The sequence below is a fragment of the Rhipicephalus sanguineus genome, chromosome 2 (genome assembly GCF_013339695.2).
Source record: "Rhipicephalus sanguineus isolate Rsan-2018 chromosome 2, BIME_Rsan_1.4, whole genome shotgun sequence".
Lineage (NCBI taxonomy): Eukaryota > Metazoa > Arthropoda > Arachnida > Ixodida > Ixodidae > Rhipicephalus > Rhipicephalus sanguineus.
The window spans coordinates 29,680,515-29,701,849 of record NC_051177.1 but is presented as its reverse complement, the minus strand read 5'-3'; the positions used below and the strand labels follow the sequence as shown (position 1 = coordinate 29,701,849).

Here is a 21,335-nt window from a genome sequence, read left to right as displayed (position 1 = left end):
GTCAGTCAGGCCCGCAGCCGGGGCTAGGGGGGCCGGGGCCCTGGACCCCCCCCCCCCCAAGAAATTTTGGTGAAGTAGGTGTTTTTACTAAATATAAATAATGAAAATAGGTGTTTTTGTCAAATAGTCCAGGTTTTCAGCAAGTGCACCCCCCCCCCCTCCGAAAAAACTCCTGGCTACGGGCCTTGTGTCAGTCACATATATTCGACGAATTTTGGTTGTAATAACCAAAGTACGTTGTGCGTGATAGAATTAAAGCGGCCGAAGCTATCTGACACAGAGGCCAACTGGGGGCTGTGGGATAGTTCGAAAGGCTATGGTTACTACAGTTGCTGCCTCAGTATTAGATGTACGCGGAATCTTCTGTACCCTACGACTTCCGACTAGTGATGTCCCAAAACTTCGAACAACTTCTTTCCCCGCACGAGGGCCGGTCTCAGCACGCCCCGTATACCTTCCACTGCACTGAACGGTTCTAACGTAGCATAGCAGGACCCTGCTATGACGAAGCAACAAGCGTATAAGATACAGCATGACCGAAAACTAAAGAAAACTGACTAGCATGCACGAATTGCCTCAGCGTGCATCGTTTTATCAGGAAAGGAAGTGGGGCGGGTAGCACCCCCTGCCTTTCACCGCTGTCAGTTTTCATTTCTTTACGACTGGCGCACACGAACGGGTACCCTATTATTCAGATTCTTTTTTTTTTTTACGTTTTCTTTGCATTTCCCTTTGCTTTTTTTTTTGCGCTAGCCACACGTCGAAAGAAGGCTCTCGTTATTTTTGACGCGATAAAGCGGCGTCTACGCCGGCCAGACTGCGTGTGAGTGTAGCCTGGGCGATTCATGAGTCCTACATGCGTGCACACGGTTACTGGGGACAAGGACGAAGCGGGGAATGCAATATACGCGCTGCCAGAGCAAGCGCATGCGCAGTCGAGCGAATTCCGGGAGGTTCGTGCAGCACTTGCCCTTGCAGCGAATTGATTGCAACATGAAAAGAGGAAATGGGGTGGGGAGAGGGCGAGTTAGACAGCCCTGGCTGTTTTACGATTGTTTGGGAAGACGCACCCCGACTGCCACCACGCGTGTAGTGATTGCTTCTCCGAGTCTGTGCAGCGGGCGTGAAGTGAGGTTCTCACTGAAGAGTCCTTTGTTTCGTAAGAAATAAAAGCGCACTTAACGCCTAGTTCTTTTTTTTATGAGAAAGGATGTTCGCAAAGCGGAACAGTGGCACTAGCACAGGCCCTGCGCCAATACCACTGCCCCCTCCACCCCCCGCTCTAGCGGTGTAGCCAGGGTGGGTTGACCCCCCCCCCCCCGATGCTCCCAGACTTTTTCTTCAATTTTGCACGTGTATGCCGTATTTACTCGAACGTAACGCGAGCTTTTTCCAGATTTTTGCTACCTAAAGTCGACCGATGCGTTACAAACGAATACCAAAACTACTCTTTTTTTCTTCCTGTACGCAATGAAAAGTCACCCCTCGCGTTACAATTGTGATCGCGTTACAATCGAGTAAATATACGGTAGTATATACAGGCACGCACACAAACGCACGCACGAGCATACATAAAGTATGGTTGAAACCAGGCCCGTAGCCAGGGCTACCCACCCCCCCCCCACCCTCGCACTTTTTATGAAGAGGAGTGTTTTAACGAAAATAAATAATAAAAATGGGTGTTTTTCCGGAATAGTCCAGGTTTTCAGCAAGTGCCACCCCTCCCTACCCCCCCCCCCCCCCCAACAAAAAAAAAAAAAATCCTGGCTACGGGCCTGGTTGAAACCCATTCCACCCACGAAAGAAATTTCTGTCTACGCCACAAGACCCCGCCCACCCCCTTGGCACGAAGGGAACGCGTCCACCTCACTGACCTCCACTGGTGGAGATCACTGGTCCACCTTACTACAGTACATTTCCTTCATCTACATAATCTGTTCTTCTCTAGCCTCTATCTACATCCTCTCCCTCTCTCAGCTGTTTTGATGGTGCAACCGTCACCCTTCAAAAAAGACCTGGAAGGGTATGACGTCACCGTGGGGCCCCCCATAGTATCTCTGCTAAGAAAGTATACACGCCTAGTAGGTTTTACAGGCCACAGAAGACACAAGTTCCAGCGCAAAACAAAAGATGAAATTATGTCTCAACGCGCATGCATCAAGGTTGTTTAATGAACGCCTTACTGCCTTGGAAGCGAGGTTCAGAGCAACTCCACAGCAACTTTTGTTTTATCTTTTTTTTTGTTCCTTTAAAAGTAGCACCCGCGAAAGCATAGAGGGGTGGCTTCCATACTCGCCGATCATTGGGGCCTCAGCCACTGCACGCAGCGGTCGCCAGCTTCAAAGACACGCCACGCGGGCGCATGTACAAAACGCCGCGCTGTGCGGTGGAAGCTGTAATTTGTACGTGACAGAGAAAACACTTTCTCGGGCGCTAATGTGACGGCACGCATTAGCCAACAAATCAGAAACAGCGCGAAATGGCCCGCTCTCTGCAGAACCGGCTATGCTCGTGGTGTAATAAGCGCCGCCGCACCAACCACCATCCCTGGTCGTACGCAGCGCCTTCGCTCGCCACTGGACTATCTCTCCATCTCCCCAAAGTTTGGAGCAAAGCGACTTACTCGCGTTTTTGCAACGTGTATATTACGCGCCGCCCGCATGTGTGGGCAACGTGAGTTCGCTCTCTTTTTTTACGTCGCCCGCTCCCTCCGCATTGAGTTTGCCGCCGGGTTCGTTTCTGGTTCTCTGGTTCTTTCTCAGTCGGGAAGGTAATCTAGCATGAAGGCGGGAGCCGGGATCAGGCTCTCGGCAGGAGGCTATCATCGAACCGACACAGTTGCCGGGTGCGATAATCCCGCAACTCAAACCATAACACCGCGTCGAATCTTATAAGGCTCGACAGGCCGTAGATGTATACGCGAGGAGATAAATGGTATGCGGCAAAAAACGTGCAGGCGTAAACCGTGACCGCATAAACACGTTTATAGGGCGCTGAATGGCTGGGACTTCTCTATGCTTCTGCATAATACTGAGACAACTCGCCGTAAGATAACTATATAGAAGAAATATTGGTGTGTAAGCTTGGAGGAGCAATGTTTCGGTTTATAGCCTGCTGCGAGGTTGCCTTTGTGGCTATGACGTTCTGGATTAGAGTACGAAGTCACGGGTTCGATTCCCGGTATGGGGTGGGTAATGAAACCAAATAAAAAAAATGTTTGACTACTCTTTGGGTGTGCCATGAAGAACTCTGGGTGGTCGAAATTTATCCAGACCAGCGCCTCTTCTTGCCATTTTTCATTCTCCGCTATACGTTGTATCTCGTAGCTCGTGAGTTGCTTTAGGAGATGAACCCCGTAATTAGAACCACCTCTTCATTTAGTGGGCAATAATAAAGAGTAATTATGCACAGCTCGCAGCGCTCCGATGGTGCAATATGAATAAAAATTTAAAAAAAAATATATAACGCTAGTATATTGTTCAGAAACCTGCTACGAGTCTGTGAAGCTCTAAAAGCTTTCAGGGTGTGAAACGTACGTTTCGGAGGAAGGTATAGGGCGCGAATGACCTCTGCAGGTGCGTCATTAGATTGCACTTAGGACGCGCACGCTATACGCGTAAAATGTAAATATGGGTAGAACGTCAGTAACTGCACGAACTACCACACACGAAACAACAACTACTACAAAAAAAAATCAACAAAAAAAACAGTGCATTCATTTGAGAGAACAAATTCAAGGACGTAAATGAAGCATTCCACTGAAGCTTTCAGCACCTTAAAAATAACGCTTAAAAAGCCACATATCTTATCTAAACAAGAGAACTGTGGTGGAATTCCCATCTGGAAGTTTTAAAAGTTGACCTCCATGCAAAGGAAGGAAAAAAAAGAAACTAAATAAATAAATAAATAAACATCGCACCTGTACTATGGATCAGTCATGCGCACGTTACCAGTGAAAAGTAACAGTGTTACAGTTACAGTTACATAAGTCAAAAAGTAACTCTGTTACAGTTACAGTTACAGATTTTCCAAAAGTAACCTGTTACAGTTACAGTTACTCTGAAAAAGTAACGTCGTTACTTTTCCGTTACTGTATAGAATATGTAATAGATCACAAACCAAATGATATGCTTTATTTATTGAAAAAAATACGACGGCATGCGCGGGTAGTCACAATTGCGCGTTGTAAAACCATAGACGAAGGAATCCAAAAAGATGGTCCAACACCAGCCTTCTTTGTGTAAGCCTCATTTTGTTGCATCAATTTATTTGTTCATGCACCGCTGGTGAAAATGGACTTTATTTGCAAATAATAAACGTCCTTGGACACTAGAAGTGGAAAGCATAGTTGATGCACTGGAACGACAGCATTATCCTAGGACGTTTATAGTGATACCCAGAAGGGCATGCGAAAAGGAGCGGGGAGTGCGTCACGAGTCAAGACAACGCCCATTGTGTCTATTGCCTACGTTCAAGGTGCATCAGACCCTGGTCGGGGGGCTCTGCGTCCGCTGAGTGCAAGCTCTCCTTAGAACAAGTGTTCGTGAAAATTACAAGCGCGATGCGGGGATTGCGACGCGACTTAACATCGGCGAAACGGGCAGGAAAGAATCGACAAACTGGATATTGCTAAAGCAACTGATGCAACGCGTTCTAAAACGGGGCTTGTTGGACACTGCTGGACAAGTGGACATAGCTTTGACCTAAACAGTGCGATGACGCTGGCTCGCGAACGAAGTTGAGTGGCGAGAAAAAACTGGGAGTCGGAGTTAACCTCTTAGAATCAGTTCCAAAGATGTTTTAAAAATGATTCGCTAGTTCACGGTATTTCTGACTCCCAACCGTTTTGCGCTCTGCTGCTTTCTAGCCGCCTATCAAACACGATTAGCTCGGAGCTTCGGACCAAGGAGACTAAACTTGGTGTCCTGACTGATTCACCGGTACACCAAGAGCAGAGCTAGCAGCTCAAGTGACCATAAGGATATATATGTCGAAAAAAAAAAAACGGACCTGAACTTAGCGACCTCCCCTTCCAAACTGCGAGGGGAGCGGTGCTGTGGAAAGGTGAAAGGTGGATAGGATATGGGGAAGTAACTGTAACGCTATTTCCCGTTACAGTTACTGCGTAAAAAAGTAACAGTGTTACAGTTACAAGTTCCTCTAACTTAAAAGTAACTAGTTACAGTTACAAGTTACTGAAAAAAGTAACTAGTTACCGGTAACGCGTTACTGGTAACTAGTTACTGCCCAAGACTGCTATGGATGCGCTGTCATGCTCTGTAGTCTGTATACGCATAGCATAAAAGCCGCTTCATCGCGTACTGTCAACCATTACAAGATCGTCAATTTCCCGGTAGTTTAAAGGTCTAGTTTCGTTTTTTTTATATATATATTTTTTCATTTGCCTCTTTAGTGCCAATACCAGGCAGGGATAGACCAGAAAAGAGTCCACAATTGAACGCGCATGCACGGTATCGTGAAATACTGCCAAGGAAAACGTTGACACCAGCACGGTACGCGCAAGTTTCTCGGCCGATGCAAGACGCAGACAGATGGTTGATGGGTTGGCATTAGGCGGCTGAGGTCTCCGCAAATACGAGGGTTTGCGTAGAAAGCACGTAACAGGCGATGGTCCCACAACATCCCGAGCTGCCTTTCTGCGCACAGAAGGCACGCAGACGTATCCAGCTTGCTGCGGAGGGCGCAAAGACGCGTCCCTTGTTCGGCGCGGCGACACAGCGCGACCACCCGGTGAGAGACGGTCGAGATAGCGCGGTCACGCGGGCCCAGCGTGCGACCACCACTTGCCGGTCTTTCATGCTGCATGCGGATGCCGGTGGCGGGTCTTCCCGTTGAACATCTACATGTGCGGTCTCGCTACTGCTTCACGTCGCCGAGTCTTTCTTCGACAGAGTGAAGAATGGCCTCTTCACTCGCAGGCGGCAGCGGTCGTAGTTTGCGCCAGTCCGCGGTACTCGCAAATCTGGCAAGAAATGCCTCCCTATCCGTCTATGTGTAAGCGTTGTACCCCGTGGTTGAGCCTATATATCTGGCAAACGAGATACACACAGCCTGTTGAGTAGAGTGCTGGTTGTACATTTGTGACTAGAGAGACAGAACGACAGGAAGTTGATCTAGTTCACAGACGTAGCTAGATTGAGGGTCTGTGGGAAAATTGGGGAGGGGGGGTCACACACACGCGCACACACACAAATAAAAATCGGACGTCCCCCCACCCCTCCCCCTTCCAATGTAAAGTCCTGGAAGACTTCACATTAGGAGGCTACGGCACACATCTATAGTTGGTAGGGGTTTGCCGTATAGAAGAAAGTAAAACTGGCAAACACGCACCCAAGAGAAGAGAAATATAGACGGTGTTTTTTTATATCTGTTCCTGATTCTCTTACTCCTTCCGTTTGTACAAACATGCAGTCCTTTTGTTGTTTCGTTATTTAATCAAAAGACGCAAGACGGTCTGTCGCATCAGACGTATGCGTAGTCTGGAAGCCAGTGATTCTGCTCGGAGGAGGGAGGAACATAAATATCTAATGTAAAAGAAGCTAGCAGGTTTCAGCGATTCCACTGCGAACGAAATGCGACAGAAGCAGGTGTTCACTGCAGCTACCGTTGTTGCGAAAACAAGCAAGCAAGAAAGCCGAAAAAAAAAAAAGGCCAGACCAAATGCTTTTTAAGATTCTTTGATATCATTTTATTATTATTTTTTAATGTACAAGTACCACAATCTTCCTGCATCCTACGAAGCAGATTTAAATAGAGAACAATTTTATGTTATATTCTATGACTACTTCCGCTACCGTTAATTCGTTTCTGTCGTCGACATCATAAACGTGCTTGAAAAACAGTAAATAGCAATAAATCGAAAAAAAAAAAAAAGCTCCCGTACCGTGACTTAAACAGGATTATCGGCGCTAGCGTCACTACGTTTGATGCAAGTATGGTGCCTGAAAGACATACAATTCCCAAAGTTACGTGCTGTCGGAGCGTTAGGTAGTTGCACACAAAGGTGGGTTGCTTGCCCAAGAACACGGTAATCGCTGTCACAGCTTTGTCCAATATGACAATAGCTTTCCATATAAGCCATGTTTTGTCACGTCCACGTTGAAAAAGTGCCCAGCGCGAAACGAACAGTATCTGAAAACCTTGCACATCGTTGGGATTCCACGTCATGAGCTGTGGAAAGAAACACGCGTGCGGCAGAAACATCCCGATATAATTTCTTTTTTGAGAGTATACAGCTTTCGAAATGCCAACACCACCTGCCACTGTTTATGTACTTCTGAAAAAGCAGAATTGAAATGTGTCGGAAAACACTAACGGGCACATCTCACGTATTTGAATTTTGCCTTAAACGCGCGGCTACATTGTCAAGATCAAGATTCCGGCAGATCCCACGCATTATGGGAATTGATTCTGATGCCGCAGTTCTTGGGCTTACGTGCTTGCGTAAACTGATTAGTTGTGTGCATATTGTGGGCTCACCAGGCAACGTCGACTGCACCGGCATGTAAAGGGTTTTATGGTCCGACGTACATACTAGAATATTAGAATATTCTAGAATTTTCTGGCACACTATAGTCCGACGTAACGTCGGCGCTCGCATTACAACACAATCGTCATTTTTATCGAAACGAAGTGTTGCAGCGTTCTTTGGTGTATTTCTGCCGGGACGAACAATGCTAGCGTACAGCTTGCTGACTCATAGGAGTAGATATGTAATGTTTACTGCATCGTTAAAAAGCGGATAGAAAACCCTGCAAGACCCTTTTGACAATTGTAAAGCTAGCTTTCCTGCAGCACAACTAATGGCAGCTGGTCATTTCTGCAAAAAGCGCGTTCAAGCGCAGTTTGCTTGGGCTATGTATGTGCTTGGCTATGGCGGAAAATGTAGAGTCAGCTCTTGTGATATAAACACGCATAATAGACAAGGCCCGGCACGTCTAGCTAGGACCCTGTCTTCATTTGATGCACGACAGGTTCCGTCATTAGTTGGGCACATGTGCAGCGCAGAGAAGCGCACTTGTGAATTACGAAAAGGTACAAGCTCCACCACCACAAGTATGTTGTGTTGACGCCTGATGTAATGCATTTATTTAGGACCTGTACTGCATGGTTGCTAGCTAAAGGTCGTTGAAGCACGTCTGTCAGCGTTTGTCTGCTACATTAAAATAGCCAACTATAACAAACTCTATTTCTCTTGTTTAACCAACCCAAAGCGTCTGGTAAAGTGTTAATATTTTCACTGTACCTGGGTTGATATAGACTGTGTATCACGTGTGGCGTATACCAGCATAGGGCTGTGATATTCGGGTACGCGCCACGCGTGACGTGGGGAAAGGTTTCAGGGAGCACGCGCGACAGGCACGCGATAGCGTTGAAGAGCCCGTGTCGCAGAAATTCCGGTGTTGGCGTCGGCGGCGTCGTTGGTAAGCGAAAAATCGCGATGGATGCAAATAATGAAAAACAGGTGTTCGAGCCGGAGTCAAACCCAGGCATTTTGCTCGGCAGTGAAGTGTTCTGCCACAGAGCCACGCCACTGCATGCTTGAATCTGCTTTGGAAAAACTCCTATACGGGCGTTATGCAGTCGCGTTAACACATATATTATTGTGCGTGGTAGATGATAGATTCGTACCACGCGTTACACCATTTTAATTGCGCAACGAGTGGGTGGTTTAAAGGGCCACCCATTACAAATCGCTTAGAAATAACTTATCATCATCAACAAAGTGTGCAGCTGCGTAGGTGTGAATAGCGCCTGCGGACGCGTTGTGCATGGGGCATGGTGACTTGGCTACTTCGCAAAATGATGAATTATGGCGTCAGAGGGCACTTCGGTACTGTAATTGTGGTAGGCATTCTAGGAGAGTTTAAAACGGCCAATGTTAAGCGTACAAACGTTCTTTTCCTCGAGGCACGGCTGAGGTGTCCACCGAGAAGCGAAGCGCGGCAAGCGAATAAGAAGGGGATGCGAACGGGGCCCGATATCGCTATCGGGTTCCACTCTCGAAGGCGAAGCTTAAGCGTCCTCTACGTTTTACAGCGGAGGTGTTGCGTCACCAGAAGACTATCATCATCAGGAACAGGTATGAGCCACACAAAGCGGGCAGTCCAAGTCGAATCCCCAGTGAGGGTAGTGAAGCCAAGCTCAGGAGGATACCAATTACTACTGACCGAGTCGAGTGTAATTTAACCACCTTAACTCTTATTAGTGTCAATTAAGACTAATTCAAATAAGGTTGTGTGTGATCGAACCAAGACCACCCGGGATACTTCACTCTAAGAGCTGTGATTCTCTTGTTATACATGTGAGAGTCATACGTGTAGCACTCCCTTCAGAGAGGCACGTTGACCCTCTTTAGGAGAGTCATGGAACGCACGACTTTCCAAAAGAGAGTCAATGCACGACTCTCCTAAAGAGCGTCAACTTGCCTCTCTAAAGGACATGTGACTCTTACATGTATAAAAAGAGAGTCAAAGGACACCCCTTTTTTAGAGTGTTGAGTTTCATGTGGCCTAATTATGGTAATTAAGCCTAATTGACAATGAACCAAGCCGGTAACAGAGCCATCAGCTCCGCTGCGACTCAGCCTTGCGCCTCTTGCGCAAGCTGCCCACATCTTTCCACTGATGTCACGACCTGCCAATAATGTTCTTCGTTCAGACAGACAGACAGACAGACAGACAGACAGACAGACAGACAGACAGACAGACAGACAGATAGATAGATAGATAGATAGATAGATAGATAGATAGATAGATAGATAGATAGATAGATAGATAGATAGATAGATAGATAGATAGATAGATAGATAGATAGATAGATAGATAGATAGATAGATAGATAGATAGATAGATAGATAGATAGATAGATAGAAACGCTCAAAGTGTTGTTGGTTTTGTAGCGCCTCAGAATGCGGCGCTCGGCAAAGAAGAAGAAGTTGGCATTCGGCCGCGCGTCGGGTGCAGCGCAATAATAAAAAATCAGTTCGAAAACTGAACGCTGTCAGGGCTGGATCTTTCTCGCGTTAGCTCCGACAGTTAATGGTGACCCGATAAAGAACACGCAGCCCCGATCATCCCGCATGGATCCCGCCGGCTCTGCCACCAATCCTACCGCTCCTGACGCCCAAAAAGACGCCAGACCTAGCGGTGCTGCGGTCGCTGCGATCCAACATGTCAACCTGCCACCATTTTGGCCCAACAGCCCCAGCACATGGTTTCTGCAGGTCGAGGCGCACTTCCGTCTACGGCAAATCACCAGCCAACAGACCAGGTACTGGAATCTGGTGTCCTGCTTACCTCCGGACGTAGCCGACGACTTAGCTGATATTTTAGCGTCGCCGCACACGAGCCATCCCTACGACACGTTGAAGGCAGCTATCATTTCCCGCAAGTCTGAGTCCGAACACAGCAGACTCCAACAGCTCATCACAGCCACAGAGCTCGGTGACCGTCGCCCATCACAGCTCCTGCGACGCATGCGCCAGCTCCTTGGCGGCCCGTCTGCCCCTCAAGAGGAGAAGCTGTTGCGTGAGTTGTTCCTCCAGCGCTTACCGCAGAGCATGGTCCCGGTCCTCGTGGCTGCAGGAGATGTCCCAGTAGACACACTCGCTGAAATGGCTGACCGAGTGGCGGACTACTCGCGGGCACATAGCCTCAACGCCGTTACCGCACCGCCACCGGCCACCGCTGCAGACCCGGCGCTCGCGAGCATCGAGAACCGTTTGGACGCCCTTGTCAGGCGCCTCGATGGCTTTGTACCTGCGCATCGTCGACCGTCATCCAGGTTCCAGATACACAGTCGCTCGTCGATGCCCCCACGTTCTCCGGAACTTCGGTCAGCAGATGCGCCGCGGGACGTCTCATCCTCAAACGTGTGCTGGTACCACCGCCGATTCGGTGCCTCTGCTCGCAAGTGCACTCGCCCGTGCTCCTGGTCGGGAAATGCGACGACCGGCCACTGACGGCGGCAAGTGGTACTGGTCAAAATTCATGCCGCCTTTTCTATGTTTCTGATAAGGTCACTGGCGCTTGCTTCCTAGTCGACACAGGAGCCCAGGTTAGCGTCATACCGGCCTCGTGTGCAGATCGCCGTCGCAACGAACAGACCTGCCCACTCCAAGCGATCAACAATTCCGCCATTCGCACATACGGTCAACGCTCTCTTACACTTGACCTTGGACTACGCCGTACGTTCCGCTGGATTTTCATCCTCGCTGATGTCTCGCAAGGTGTTATTGGAGCTGACTTCCTCAGTTTTTTTAACCTTGCTGTGGACATGCATGCTCATCGCCTCATTGATCTCAACACCCGCCTCTCCATCAACGGTGTACTCTGTACTTCCTCGTCAACAGGACTGCGAGCTCTCACACCTGCTTCGCCGTATGCAAAAATACTCGCCGACTTTCCCAGCATCACGAAGCCGCACACCAGAGAGTCACCGGTGAAGCATTCCATCACTCACCACATTGTGACCACTGGACCTCCCGTTTTTACACGACCCCGTCGACTATCTGGAGAACGCCTCGCCATCGCCCGCCGTGAGTTTGAGCACATGCTTGAACTCGGCATTGTGCGGTCTTCCTCAAGCAACTGGGCGTCGCCACTCCACATGGTGCCGAAGAAAGATCCTGGCGACTGGAGACCATGTGGGGATTACCGCGCTCTCAATGCCCACACCTTACCAGACCGCTATCCACTTCCTCACATACAGGTTAAAAAACAGCGCGAAGAAGACGCGGACAAGAAAGAACACCGGACTAGCGCTTGTCCGCGTCTTCTTCGCGCTGTTTTTTAACCATGGATTCTTACCAACTGGCTCGCATTCACTCGCTTTTAAGTTACCTCACATACAGGATTTCACGTCAAATTTGGCTGGGTGCACAATCTTCTCTAAGATTGACTTAGTGAAGGCTTACCATCAGATTCCTGTAGAACCCGCCGACATTCCGAAGACGGCCATCACCACCCCATTCGGTCTGTTTGAATATGTGAGGATGCCTTTTGGATTGCGCAACTCGGCACAGACCTTTCAGCGCACTATCAACGAGGTCACGCGAGGTCTCGATTTCGTATTTGCCTACCTTGATGACCTCCTTGTAGCAAGCTCATCCGGCCCTGAGCATGAAGCCCACCTGCGCACCCTGTTCCACCGCCTGGATGATTACGGCCTCGTAATTAATCCCAATAAGTGCCTCTTCGGCGTCGCTACAATAGAGTTCCTAGGACACCTTGTCACTCCACAGGGTATCCAACCACTCGCCAGCAAAGTGAAAGCTATTCAAGACTTTCCATCCCCGACTTCACTGAAGCGACTCCGAGAATTTCTGGGCCTACTAAACTTCCATCGCCGCTTTCTTCCAAAGTGTGCCACATTCCTAAAGCCCTTGACCGACCTATTGGCTAAAAAGAAAGACCCGGCTGCGCCACTGGAGTGGACCGAGGACGCTGCATCTGCCTTCGGCACTGCCAAGAAGGCTCTGGCAGACGCCACCATGCTCATACATCCCGTCCCTGATGCCCCAATTCGTCTCATCACCGATGCATCAAGCGTGGCAGTTGGCGCCGTTCTCGAGCAGCACGTATCCGGTTGGCAGCCCCTTGGTTTTTTCTCGCAAAAACTAAAGCCACCGGAAGCAAAATACAGTACATTTGCCAGAGAACTCCTCGCGGTATACCTCGCCATCAAACATTTTCGTCATTTATTGGAGGGCCGGGACTTTTACGTCGTTACAGACCACAAGCCCCTGACGTTTGCCTTCCATCGCAATCACAGCAATTACACTGCACGGGAGATCCGACAACTATGCTTCATTTCCGAGTTCACTGTGGATCTCAGACACGTCCATGGGCCGGAAAATGCTGCTGCTGATGCACTATCCCGCATCGATGCCTTGTCGACCCAGCCACCACTAGACATGGAAGAGCTAGCAGCTGCCCAAAGCAACGATCCTGAGCTGCATCGTCTTCGTTCTTCATCCACGTCTCTATCGTTCACGGAGTGCCCGCTTCCATTTTCTACCTCATTAATAACGTGCGAAACGTCTACTGGTGTCCCTCGGCCCTTCGTGCCTTCAGCTTTTCGTCGTGCAATTTTTGATCAATTGCACAACATGAGCCATTCTGGTATTCGTGCGACCCAGAAGCTAGTCACATCTCGTTTCCTTTGGCCAAGCATCAATGCTGATGTCCGACCCTGGGCGCGAACCTGCCTTGAGTGCCAGCGGGTTAAAGTTCACCGTCACACTGTCACGGCAACATCCCCCTTTCGGCCTCCAGACGCAAGGTTTTCTAACGTCCATCTCGACATCGTCGGCCCTCTTCCGTCATCGCAAGGAGCCTGTTACCTGCTGACATGTGTGGATCGCTTCACCAGATGGCCGGAAGCGTTTCCCATTTCCGACATTACAGCACCAACAGTTGCTAAGGCTTTCACAAACGGCTGGGTGTCGCGCTTTGGATGCCCTTCTATCGTCACCACTGATCGCGGTCGTCAATTTCAATCGGCCCTTTTCACCGCACTTGCCAATATCTTGGGCATTCGACACATTCACACAACTGCCTACCATCCTTCCGCCAATGGCATGGTCGAACGGCTTCATCGACAACTGAAAGCTGCCCTCACTGCTCACCAGCCAAGGGAACGTTGGCTCGACCACCTCCCCTTCGTACTTCTGGGTATCCGATCAGCATTGAAAGCGGATCTCGGCTGCTCATCAGCCGAACTAGTCTATGGCGTTTCCCTGCGTCTTCCAGGAGAATTCTTCGAGCCATCATCGCCACCTTCCACTCACGATGCCTCCACGTACATTCGAGAGCTGCGCACCACGTTTCGGGACCTTGCTCCTGTGATTCCTGCCGACCGACACCCCCAGTCTGTCTTCGTCAGCCAGGATCTGCATGACTGCAGTCACGTCTTCGTTCGGCGTGACCAAATACGGCCACCACTCACACCAACCTATGATGGCCCATTCCGCGTACTCCATCGTACACCTAAGACGTTCACGCTGGACATCAATGGCCGTGAAGACGTCGTGGCTGCCGATCGACTAAAACCTGCGTATATCGCCGCTCTCGCGTCCGCGGGGCTTCAATCTTCAGCCTGGATGCCCTCATCCAAGCATGTCCACTGGGCGACTCCTATGGCTCTCGTTCTACGGGGGGGAGCCCTGTAGCGCCTCAGAATGCGGCGCTCGGCAAAGAAGAAGTTGGCATTCGGCCGCGCGTCGGGTGCAGCGCAATAATAAAAAATCAGTTCGAAAACTGAACGCTGTCAGGGCTGGATCTTTCTCGCGTTAGCTCCGACAGTTTGTTTCGCTGAAACTCACATGGTGCCTTGCGCATTCGCTTCGGCCAAGCGACGATGTCGTAGTGACGTCGTTATGTGGGGTCACGTTATGTGACTTCATCAAGTGATGATGATAGTTTGCATCACTCGTGTTGACGCCGAGGCCACGTGGCGCCGACGGCCAATTTTATCGTTTTATGAGGCATTTAAGGCTTTCGCCTTAATAAATGTTCAGAATACGGATATCTGTACGCGACCATTCTCAAGCACGTATACGTATACGCTGAAAGGCGACGCTGACGGGGTGGGGCGTTATGCATGGAGACACAGAGTTTGCGCCAGCGTTCGATATAGTACATACATTTGAACCCGTAAATAACGGGCGTGGACTGCTCTGTCCCCGCAAAGTACCACGTGTGCATCTCAATTTGTACATTTCGTGGACCCGATCGATGACGACAGGACTCGTCGTTCGTGCGACCACTCTTTCTGTGTGGCACGTGACGTGGTGGCACCGGGAAAAACGTCATAACCCGACGACTTTGAGCTCAGCAGAGGCCGCACCCATTCATGTATGCATGGTGAGGGGCGAGAGGCTGAATTTTTTATGAAGCGAAAACCTGCGCTTGGGGAAATCATTTGTTATAGCGTGCTGTAATAATAGGTGCTCTCGGCAGTGCTTGGCCCATTCGCTTGATTAGAAAGTCGTGAGACGAGTGCGCATCGTGTTACCATCGTCACGAAAATGGGGAGGCTATCCAGGAAGAGACAGTCGGATTCCTATATGTATGCACAGGGTTTTACATTAGGGGGGCGAGGGGGGGCAGCTTTACCGAAGTGCCTCCCCCCGCCCCTACACACCCACGTTGGTCGAGTCCGAAAGGAAACGAGCTCTGCAATGGATGCAAAAATGAAAATGAAGCGATGACGTGCTTCTCGGTAAGGCCTGCGCGTGTGCGTGTGTGTTGTTTTTTTTTTTGGCCCGAATGCGGCTCTCTACGGTGCGGCGCTCCCATCTCTGCCCGCCTTCTTGGCGGCCTTTGGTCAGTGCTGCGAGCTTCGCACGATATCCGCTCTCACGGGGGCACAAATTCTACCTACTCCTTTCATTCTCTCGCTATCTTTCATCCCCATACCCCATCCCCGCACCGACCTGTTGAGGTGTCATCTATAGGACAGACAGTTACGGGCGGTGCTTATATCTTCACTTTCTCTTACATAACCACTCTGCTGTCTCCGGCTTTCCGGGGTAAAGCTATGCAGTAAACATTTCTTTGAATGCAACATCAGGGGGCCATGGTCGCCATTATCGTCGAAAAACACGCGTAGCTATAACACTTGAAAGGTCCGACTCAGTAAATGTATGGGGCAAACTTGACCTCCCCCCCTCCCCTTTGGGTGACTAGGGGGTGGTCGCTCCTCCCGCCCCCACCCCCCTCAAGCGCATATATACGCCTATGGTTGGACTGTGCAATGGCGATTTTAAGCACGTAGTCGTCGAGTTTTGAATGGTAAATCGCTTACCGTTGAAGTCTGGAATGGTTATTGCCTAATCCAGTATCATTGCCTATCCGACGGGCGAGACGAACTTAATCTCACAATTCTATCGCTCCAACGACTCCACAAAACAGTCCCCATTCATTTAGTCAGCGCTACATTAGAAGGAGATATAAGATAGAAAATAATAAGTAGAACTCCCTCTACTCTATGAACGAGCGCTCGTTTCCAGCACGCATAGCTGCGTCGGATTTCGCGCATTATAACCTAATGTCCCCTCGGGTATTTTAAAGTGTTATAATTTCGCACGTGGAACAATTGTCGCAGATTTCGTCGCTTTTGCAGAGCATACTAAACGGCCACTTGTACGTGATTACTGCGCTTTTTATCTCCGCCCAAAGAGCTATACAGACGCATCCTATTTTTTACCCGGCTATAACTGAGGGCGCTACCGTCCGCGTTTGATTCGGTGACATTTTTCGATATCGCCCAATTCGGCCGAGCATGCGACGTCGCGGTAATATTTATCACTATTGCTCACAGTTACAGGCTTCTTCTTATATTGTTATGCACGTGCAAGAGGGTGTTATCGTTGGTTTATTATTAAAGGGCCGCTATCATCTCGGCTCAACATCCTGCTGGAGCGGTTTGGTTCGGGTGTGTCACACTTTTATTTCGTTCCGGTTCGGAGAAATGACAAATAAAAAAATTCGGGAGCTTTTCCCTTATCGGGAAAAAGGGGCCAAACGGAGCTGGGCGTGTGCATGCCTGACCTGCTGCTTTTCTTTCTATCGCATTGCGCATGCAACGCTCCCTCCTTCCTCCATTGCCGGCAAGTGGACCCTCAATCCACGTGCTTAGAAGCGCATCACTCCACTTGCTACAGGCAACAACAAAGGGTCATGCGTTCACACCCAGGCGACAATGAAATGTGGCAGCTCGGAATTACAAGTGACTTCGATAAAAGATCAGATTGCCATATCAGAAACGGCTGATCGTTGACAATGCCACGATCGAGAGAGCATCAATTATTGGAAAACGGCGCACACAAATTCGCACGTCACCGGCGCACCTTCGAGGTCCGCATTTCTGTACATTCTCCGGCGCCGATTTTTTTCGCGTACCACGCCGCCTCCACCAAAAATGTGTAACTCATAATAAGCTTCGCTTGAAAAATTATAACGGTTCGCGAACTGGTTCCGCACAGTAAATTGTACGCGCACGGAGCTTGCGCAAGTTTCGTCAGGTCGTAGAGTGGACTCCCCTTCACATGGTACACAGAAATCACAGTTCTTTTTAAACGAATGTAGATGAAATTTAATGCTACGCCAGGCAAATATTCAATTCAATCAATTATTTCAATCAATTCCTTTATTATAATGAAGATAGGTACATCAGTTATGTTATAAAGGTAGGGCCCCATAACTGCGTAGGAGTTGTGAAGAGGTTCATTATGTCGTAATTACATATGTCATAAATACTTATGCCATTATGTCGTAAACAGATAGAGAGATTCGCGTGTGTGTTGCACACTCGTCGGGCTGTGCTTAACGACCGGAAATTTTTGCACTAATTAGCTCTAGAATCACAGAAAAAGATCAAACCTCAATCGGAAATGGTTCATTTGCACGCAGTGCTCGCGAGGTCCGTTATTTTCCTTATTTTTGCCTCTTCCCTGAACTCTTTTCAGATGTTCGGTGTGGTAAACCTTCCGAGCGCCCTCGCCACCCACTCCTCTCTCTTCCTTTTTTGCTATCTGCCTACGGCATGTTTTCACCTTTCTCGTTGCTTTCACAGGCTGAGATAACTTTTATTTCATGTCCAACCAAGGTCACATAAAAACGTAGAAACCCGTGTTTCTATGTGTTTACGTGACTTTGATTGGAGATAAAAGTTTTCTTAACCAGCCTCATTGTGATGCGGCCGATGAAAGCTCGTCCTCCCTGCGTGGAGGGAGCCTAATCATTTCTGCAGGCATTTTCATAAAGTTGTTCTCCCTCTCTCCCTCTTAACCAACCTCTGCTTCACACAACGCCCACGACACTGCCGTCTAAGGTACGGTCACAGCAGAAAAAGTTTAGCACAAGCGATAATAGGCCGCAACGGCCCCTTGTGCTAACCTTTCCTGCAGTCACTATACGTGCATAAGCGTACAGCGATATGCCAAAGGCATCATTGCATTACCCTTCCACCAAAATTCGATACTCGTGACAGGGCTCCGACACGGGTACGTGACTGCTGTTCGACTGCGTGCTGTAAGGCAATTCTGACAAAACGTTTTGTTACAATTGTCTTACAGCTATTTCAACGAGCGACGCATGAAATCATCCCTGCAAATTTTATCCTGCAACTCGTATACTTTGAAACGGCTTCGTGAGCGATACGCTACCGTTTGTGCATTCACGAATTTTTTCTGATATATACAACTAATTGCCGGGAGTTTTACGTGCCAAAACCACGATGTGATTTGAGGGACGCGGTAGAGGAGGGCTCCGGAAATTTCGACCCCCTGAGGTTCTTTAACGTGCACCTCAATATGAGTACATAGGATTTCGCCTGCATCGAAATGCGACCGCCGCGGCGGGGATTCGAGCCCGGGACCTGCCGGTCAACCGCTGCGCACAATAACCACTAAACCTCCATGGCGGGTCATAAAGCTTTTCTCTGTTCATTTTATTTGCTTTGTCATGCGAAAGACATATGCAGCAATTTCTCAGTTACGCCGGCTGAAGTAGGAATTATTACCAGTGCATTTATTTATCTCTCCAGATGTGATTTTTTACTTCCTTATAAATATTTCCTGCGCTTCAAATAAACATTTCGGCATGCTAATTAGCCACATATGTGTCGTGATGCCCCATTCGTGTCCTATCTGCATGTTTGATTGTACGCGAAGTAGTCGAAAAGTGGATTTGAATTTCACTTTGAAAATAAGCGTGCAAGTATTCGAAATATCCGAGTCAATAACTTTTGCGAAAGCTTCTAATTTTCAAAACCGATAAGCATAAAAATATTGGCGAAGCTTGCACTAAGTCGTGCAATGCTTGAAACAGCGATACTGGACGATTCTGAAGACAAATCTGGTTGTCTAGGCTGTTCCTAGGCTTTAGCTAGGTTAGTCAAGAACCGAGCGTTCGCAGCACCTCTCATAGAGCGACCCTTTCTTTATCTCTGCTTTTTTCTCTCTATCTTTCTCTTTATTTCGCTCTTGATCTTTCTATCTCTTTATCTCTCTTTCTGTGTTTCTCTTTTTATAAATTTCTCTGTCTTTCTATGTCTTTATTCCCATTGTTTCTCTCAATTTTTCGCTCTATCTTCTTCTACAGCTTTCTCTCTGTCTCTCTTAATGAACCAGTGGTGAGTAGTGGGATTTGCCCAATTTCTGAGGCACATACCCGTTTATGATCATGATAGTTTTCTGATAGGCCGCACAAATTATTAAAAATCTTAGCTGTTAAATGGAGAACAGCAGTGAAGTCTGCTTCAACGCAGTGCCATACGTGATGAAGGAATCAGCTGACTGCGCTCACTTAAAAGGCAGATAGACACGCTGAATTGTGAAGAAGCTTAGCACTTGACGGTCTTGAGAAATGTCATCAGATTTATGAATACATTACGTTTTCGAATAGTTGACAAAGAGTGAGCACTCGCGCACACGGGACGAACGGATTAGGGTGTAAATTGAGGACTTATGTTTTCAAAGAGGTTTTAAACTGCGCGATGAAGACAGGACGAAAACAGGAAAACACACACACACACACACACACACACACACACACACACACACACACACACACACACACACACACACACACACACACACACACACACACACACACACACACGCACGCACGCACGCACGCACGCACGCACGCGCACACACACACACACACACACACACACACACACACACACACACACACACACACACACACACACACACACAAGCGCAGTGTGCGTGTATTTGTTCCGGTTTTCGTCCTGTGTTCATCGCGCAGTTTAAAACCTTTTTGAAACCATAAACCGACTAGCCCAACAACATGACCTATGTTTTCAACACCAGCGAAAGTTTATTACAACTATAAAGTAACCCAGTTAGCCTAGTAATTTGGCGCCAAATCACGACGACGACGAACCTGAAACGCACACAGATAGCGCGCTCCTCTGCACAACTCGCGCGCATCGAGACGAAGCACAATTTCAAAGTGCGGTTCTTTTTTAGATATGATTTCTTTTCCCGTCCATTCACAGGATGTCACGCAGGGGTTTCCATTCCTAGAGCTACCCATCAAATATTAAGATAACACGTGCATTCGAGAAATGCTACGCCAATCAACCCTTTGTGTTATTCAGACCGCTACCAAGCGCTTCGACCCCGTGGAAAATATATAATGCGAGTCTCCGACGCGCGCTTGCGGAAACGTTCACTTCGATCACTCCCGAGGAAAATAATAGCTCGGCAATTGATTTGAGGGATGGACAAGCACACCATACCTGGCGACGACGAAACGGTCGATTCCAACTTCGAGAGCGTTGGCCGCGCCGCGGATATCCACTGTGACGACGCTGGCGTCATCGTTCGACAAAGACGCGTTCACCGAAGTCGGGCATATGCCCATTCAGCATCGCTTTCCGTAGAAGAAAGCGTCGCCTCCACATGACGGGCCACAACTTTTTCCAAAGCTCTGGTCAAGGGCTTCGCTGCTATGCACGCCGCATCTCGGTGAAAGAAAGCGCGCGCGCGAAGTCGGCGAGTTGGCGTCGCTTTGACAACTGGCTTCCCCGCGTGGAAACACCTGTCGCAGGCGCTTGGGCTGGGGTCACGTGACTAGATTCGCGGATTGCCATTGGCCCTTCGCGATTAAAGGGAGGACCGTGGTCGAGTTCGCGGAGCGCATTTTGCCCGGCTTTTGCCATCATCGTGATCGCTGCACGGTATGGCACGCGCTCGTGCACACACGCGATTTGAGAGGGGAGAAAGGTTTTTGAACCGAGTGCCGGGAGGGAGCTTTGAAACCAAAGTTGCCGGGGAGGCTTTGCGGAACGAGGGGTTCGCAACTCATGCGCATGCAGATCCGCGCTCTTTATGAGATCTGTGTTTTGCTTGAGTTGCGAGGCGCGAAACGGGGGACCGGTGAATAAATGACTCCGGTGTACCCGTTTGCTTCGGTGAGGCTTCAGAACTAGTGGTATGAAAGCCATGGTTAACAACGTTTTCGATCTTTAGAATGAGAGGCGGCTGATCGATGAAGACGCGCTTTTATTTTGCTGTATATTCGACAGCTTGCTTGCTTTCTTTTTCTTTCAGGCGAAAATGGTCTTATAGAAAAACATTCCGACGGGATCGGAATGTTGATTACCGCTTCGCTTCATGACGCATATGTTTACAACAGCCAGGAAATCTAGCCGTAGCACCTAAAATATCTCATGAATTACTATATTGATACTTAATTTTTTTTTTCTGAAGATAATAGCAGAAACCAGCATCACTTTGAATATTCCACTTTCATGAACACAGATGTAGCGAACAT

General features: G+C 48.7%; 1 protein-coding gene across 1 annotated transcript in view; it reads right to left on the bottom strand.

The window, feature by feature from the left end:
* LOC119382628 (uncharacterized) overlaps positions 1-20,559 on the bottom strand; it is a 63,495-nt gene extending 42,936 nt beyond the window's left edge. Inside the window, exon 1 of the mRNA XM_037650413.2 lies at positions 20,299-20,559. The gene's annotated coding sequence lies outside the window, so the exon portion shown is untranslated. The remainder of the gene's footprint in view (positions 1-20,298) is intronic.
* Between the last annotated feature and the right edge of the window lie 776 nt (positions 20,560-21,335).